At 27.1% G+C, this 6,087-nt stretch overlaps 1 protein-coding gene and 1 pseudogene across 1 annotated transcript in view; both read right to left on the bottom strand.

Moving 5' to 3' along the window:
* LOC109343041 (uncharacterized protein At4g26485-like) overlaps positions 1–6,087 on the bottom strand; it is a 23,735-nt gene that overhangs the window by 6,628 nt on the left and 11,020 nt on the right. The gene's annotated exons all lie outside the window — the stretch shown is intronic.
* LOC109343040 lies at positions 2,675–3,500 on the bottom strand (annotated as a pseudogene).

Raw genomic sequence — 6,087 nt, 5'->3', positions numbered from 1 at the left:
TTCGCCTCCTCCCAAGTCGTAGAGCCGGTCTTCCAACCGAAAATCGAGTCACGACACCACTTTAAAAAAATATATTGTAGAAAAACCATGTTTTGGGCAGAGAGGCACAAAGTAGTATAGTACATCAAAAACAGTGGATGCTTAGAAGTACACACAAAGACATAGAATGGCCATCTGCCACTCAGAAAGACAACTAAAGGGTCAATATTCCTTATAAGCTCACTTGTTTTCAATGATGTCACATATTTTATATCAAGTTAATTATATATTAATATCTAGATAAAATAAAAAATTTAAAATAAAAAAGTAATAAAATGAACTATTCTGATTAGCTTGGAATATGGAGTAGAATATTGTTTGGGACACGTAATCTTCATCTCAATATTCCTTCCTCGTTCTTTTACTCTTTGTTTGACAGCTAGCCCTATACCTTCTTTCTCAATTTTATCCTCAAACTAAACACTTTTTCAATTCGACCCACTTTCTTCTCATATTCCTGTACATTCTCCAAAAATAATGTGTCTCTAAACACATTGCAAAGTTTCAAAATGCATCACTTTCAAATCAACTATTTGATTTGGTAAATTATTTGTTATAACTAATGGCATTCCCACGTAAATGAACTAATATTTTTTTAGATAGTGGGAGTATCTCTTCCCAATAAGTTCGCTACTAGGAATTGATATTTTTAAGGTACGACTAAATATGACACCTTAAGATATAGAGAAATCTTATAATATTAGACGAACGTTGTTTCTCGGTAAATCATTTTTTTGGTATAGCAAAAACATCTTATAACCTTATGAGAAAATAACTAATTCATTTTGAGGTGTGTGATTACCCCTCACAACAAGTATCATTCTTAGTAATCGAATTTTTAACTTTTTAGTTGATTTAGCGATCCAATAAGGTCTTACACTACTAAATTAACATTTTATTTATACTGGATAAATCATTTACCTAAATATTAATTAATGATTAATATCGAGAATCAAAAGATTAAAAACATAAAAGTACCCGTATCTCAATATATTATTAAATGCATTATTTTAATAAAAATACCAATTACTATTGCTTCATTCCTTTTTAACTATCTTTTTAATATTCGTCTCTTTAAAACATCAATAATGAGACTAATAGTTGTTTTTACAATTCTACCCCTATCTGATTAATAGAAATATAATGATTGAAAATAAATAACTATAATTGTAACATAGATACAAATGCAAATCGGTAAAATATTAAATAAATTTGAACAAACTACAGCTTTAAAACAGATAAAACCTAGTACGTTCTTTTCAGAAAAATAAATTTTCTTATTGACCTACTGAAAAGGTCAACGTAGTATTAATGACTGTGTTTACAACTTCAACTCAACCTAATTAATAAGATAATACAGAATGCATAATAATATTCGTTCCAATTTATTCGTTTTATTGGAGAAAAATATGTTCACTGAGAAATATAATGATTTTGTTAATTTAGATGAAATTTAATGTGTTTTTTTCCCGATTTATCATTCTTTATTTAGTTATTAAATTTTTTATTATCAATAAAAAATATATTAAATAAAGATAAATATGAAAAATAGCAATTAATACATCATTCAACTCATATACATGATAAATAAATTGAAAAATCTTCAAAATGGACAGATAAATAAGAACATACATAATATTATATTTATATAAAAAAAATTAATAAACTATCATACAACTGTAATATAAACCAATCATATTAATTTCACTTTTATTTTATGCATTATAGTTTTAAAATGAGTGTCAACAAATTCGCTTCCCATTAGGGATGACAAAAATTCTTATCTTATAGGTACCCATTAAAATATCCACAACTAGTAATTGCAAAAATAACTTATAGATTAGAAGATGTATCATAATATTCACCATATAAGTAACCATATATTTATAAATTAATTATTTAATTAAATATTTTGAATATATTATAATTTTTTATTATTTTATGATTGTATAATATCTTTATTATTATTTTATAATGAATTTTAGAGATTAAAATATAATGATAAATTTAGCATGTACATAACTTAATTACTCATATAATAATTATTTTATATATATATTAATTATTATAAAATATATAGATATATATTTAAACTAAAAAAAACTTGTTAGGTATAGACAAATACTTACTACTCATATAAATACCCACAAATAATGACTAGGAGTATGGGAAAGTACTATTCTCACATTCTGCCCTGTTGCCAATCTTACCTCCTACACTACAAGAAATTATTATATGTCATTTCTAAATCAATCCCAATAATAAATAAATAAAATAGCATTGTACTACACATGTTTAAGTGTGTTATTAACTACAATTAATGATCAAAATAATTAGACTACAAATTTGTCAAGCTTGAATCAAAACTTTAGAAATTTACAATTTGCACCATTTTCCAATAAGTCAATTATTTGTTGGTGTAATTAATTATTAATGATCAAAAGCTTGAGTAACTGGAATATATCACAGAATTCAACCCAGGCAGTAATTGAATTTGACAGAATGATAAATGAAATAAAAGTGAAACTATCTTCCTCCAATTCGCATAGTTAACAATAATTGATAGAACTAAAATACAGAAACATAGCTAGAAGACCAAGATTTTTCTCTACACATACCTTTGATTAATGATAATAAAGGGGAAATTGCATAATAATGAATACAATTCTCTTCATAAACCATTACAATTTTTTTCCTTATAATCAATGACAATAATATAACATAAAAAACTTTCACAAAACCAAAATTAAAATTACAATACTGATGAAAAACCTGAAGCTCTTGGAGAAGTTGTTGGAAACAGTGGCAACAAACGAGGTTCTGCATCTCTTGGAGTTGGAGGTTTCGGTGAAGGGTGCAAGAAAAACCCTTTCTCCTTTATAGCTTTCTCTTCCACTTCAGAAACCAACCGGGTCGGGTCAAACGGGTCGGGTATAAGCGGCGTCACTGGGCTAAGAATTAGCGGCGGAAAATCGACAACACTTGGAGATAAGATCTCGGATTTCCGTTGCGAATAAACCGGGTTCAAAGGATTTATCTTGAGGTGGTTGAGTGATTTTCTTCGCTCATAAAGCTTAAACCCGGTTTGGTTTTTTATTTATTTGTGGGTATGGGATATTATGATGGGTCGAGTTTCCGGTTCGGTTAGAAGAAGAAGAAGAAGAAGAAGCTTGTTTTGCAGTTTCTGAAGATCCAGTGAGCATTTGAACCACTTGCTTGAATGAGGAAGTGTCAGCTTGAACAAAAGTTGTCGGGCTCGGGTTTGTGGAATCGGATCTGATAATGGGTTGAGGAATGGTGAAACCATTGTTGATGTTGTTTGAGGTACGAGGTGAAGAGAGAAGAAGTGATGTTTTTTTATTCTCCATCACCATAGACATGTCTTAGTTAGAGACTCTCTCACACTGGTTTTGAAGGAGAAGAACAACAATAACAAATCAAGAAGAGTATGTGATTGGAGAATTGTATTCAAGTAATTATAATATTATAAGATATATGGATACTTTATTTTTGTTTGAATAAGAAAATGATTTTGGGAGGTTTTTCAAAGTTTTCTACTTATTTTTAATGTTATTCCATACATACATTCTCTAACTGCTTTAATGTTAGTCAAATTATATTTACTAATGTTATAAAAGTTTGAGATTCATTTCCTTATATGTTATTATGTTTAAAAATCTATCTCGGTAAATATTGATTGTAGATGTGAATATAATAAAGAAATAAAAACTCTTTGAGAAGATGATATAATAAAGAAATATGATTAATGAAATATTTGAATATTCGGCTTCTGAGTAGAATAATGATTGAACAAGTCACATAAGATAAAATCACTCTAATACAATGTATAAATATAGGATGATAAAGATTGACTCAATTCAACTATGAATTTGTCCAAGTAATTTATTAAATAAACAAAAACTGTTATAAATGATAAGATAATAATGATCCAGATAATAAATAACAAAATAAACAAAACTAACTATATCTTATATAAGATAGAAATCTATCAATCCAAATATATCTACTACACCTATTTTAGTATTATTAACTAGCTAATATACTAATTTATGGATTATGATTTTAAATAGAGAGTAAAATATCAATTCAACTCCTCAAAGATATAATAGTGACCAAGTTAGTTATCTAAATAAAAATAATATATATATATATATATAAATATAAGTCTTTCGTGTTTTTTGACCTTATCATTTTACTTCTTCAAAATTTGAAAAAATCAAAATAGTCCTAATAATTTCAAATATGGCTAGATTAGTCAATGTTAGCATATTTTATGATATCTGATAGAGACTAATTTAACAATAAAGAGAATTAATGTGACTCATATTTAAAAAAATATGATCCTTTTGAGTTTTTTAATTTTTGAATGATCAAACTAGTAAGATTGAAAAACATGAGGAACTATAATAAATATTTATTCTAAAATAATTATCCAATTAGTTTTAAAAGTATAAATTGTAATAAAATGAAACTAACTAAACCCTAAATAAAATTAGGCTCTTTCAATATAAATATATCTAACATGAATAAAATTATTCTCCCATATGATGTTTTGGAAATAAAAGTATTGGTCAAGGTGGTAGATTTGTTCCTTGCCCATTATATGGAAGAAAATCTAAAGCATTCCAAGTTGCTTAATTTCGGGTGCACAATAACATCTATTATATTACTTCTATTTCAATACCTGATTATTTTTTTATTAACCAATGCATGCATGATCTAGTTAATTCATTTAGTCTCTTCTATTATTTCAATATCAATACATGATAAAGTTAAATTATGTAATATTATCATTTCAATCTCGATCATCAATATAGTTTTTTTTCACATATCACAAACAAAGAGAAATTTGTTACCATTTTTAAACCGTGTTGTTTTGGCTGACAACTAAAACTTATATCAATGATTTCAATTATATTAAAAACTGATTTGATTATGTGCTTTCAATTATATAGTATTTTTGTATTTGTATATAACAATTGCATTAATGAATTGAGTTTTACTAATTATTTTTAATTATTAATATCTAAATATTATAATTTTAAAAGTTATTTTTGGTACATTATAATATTAAGTTGACCAAATATCAAGATATAAATGTCTTCTCTTTATTTTAATATAGTTAATTTGAAGTCACCCAACCATTGATTTGGGGAATTATAAGACATTTATGTAACCACTCTAATATATTGTATTATTATATAACGTAGTTTCTCAATTCATATTTTCAATTTGTCAAACATTCTGTATTTATCTTCTTAGTATTTTACCAATTTTTTCACTAAAGTTGTTCGATCAACATATCTTCCATTTATGTGACAAAATAAATTCGTCGGTTATTTCAACATCAATAATGTAAAAGTCAATAACTTTCATTAAATTTCTTTAAATATAAACTTATATACATTTCAAGAGGAAGATATTCATCAACGATAATGGATATGCATTTTGAATAGTCTCTTACATGTACAAAAGATGATTCGATAGAAAATTTTAACTTTCGTGAATACTTTTTTTATGTGGGAATATAAACAATAGAAGAACATGAATATGAGAAATTGTAAAAGAACATCGTAAAAATAATTAATGAATTATTGTTGGGGATGTTTGAAATATGTTATTATATGAAGTCTCACATTGTCTAGAATTAGAATAGAGTAGAATATCAATGTTATATATTGGACTCATGTCCCTTGTTGTAATGTGCACAAGATATAAGTATCAAATAGAAACACCACATGGGCAGGTGGGCCCATGGGTGTACTAGGGTTTGTAATCCTAATTCTCTAATAATATCTTGGTAGGCGCTCAGCGCTCCCGGGGACGTAGGCACAATTGGCCGAACNATTAGAATAGAGTAGAATATCAATGTTATATATTGGACTCATGTCCCTTGTTGTAATGTGCACAAGATATAAGTACCAAATAGAAACACCATATGGGCAGGTGGGCCCATGGGTGTACTAGGGTTTGTAATCCTAATTCCCTAATAATATCTTGGTAGGCGCTCAGCGCTCCCGGGGACGT

The sequence above is a fragment of the Lupinus angustifolius genome, chromosome LG03 (genome assembly GCF_001865875.1).
Source record: "Lupinus angustifolius cultivar Tanjil chromosome LG03, LupAngTanjil_v1.0, whole genome shotgun sequence".
Taxonomy (NCBI): domain Eukaryota; kingdom Viridiplantae; phylum Streptophyta; class Magnoliopsida; order Fabales; family Fabaceae; genus Lupinus; species Lupinus angustifolius.
This window is presented reverse-complemented; position numbering and strand designations above follow the sequence as displayed.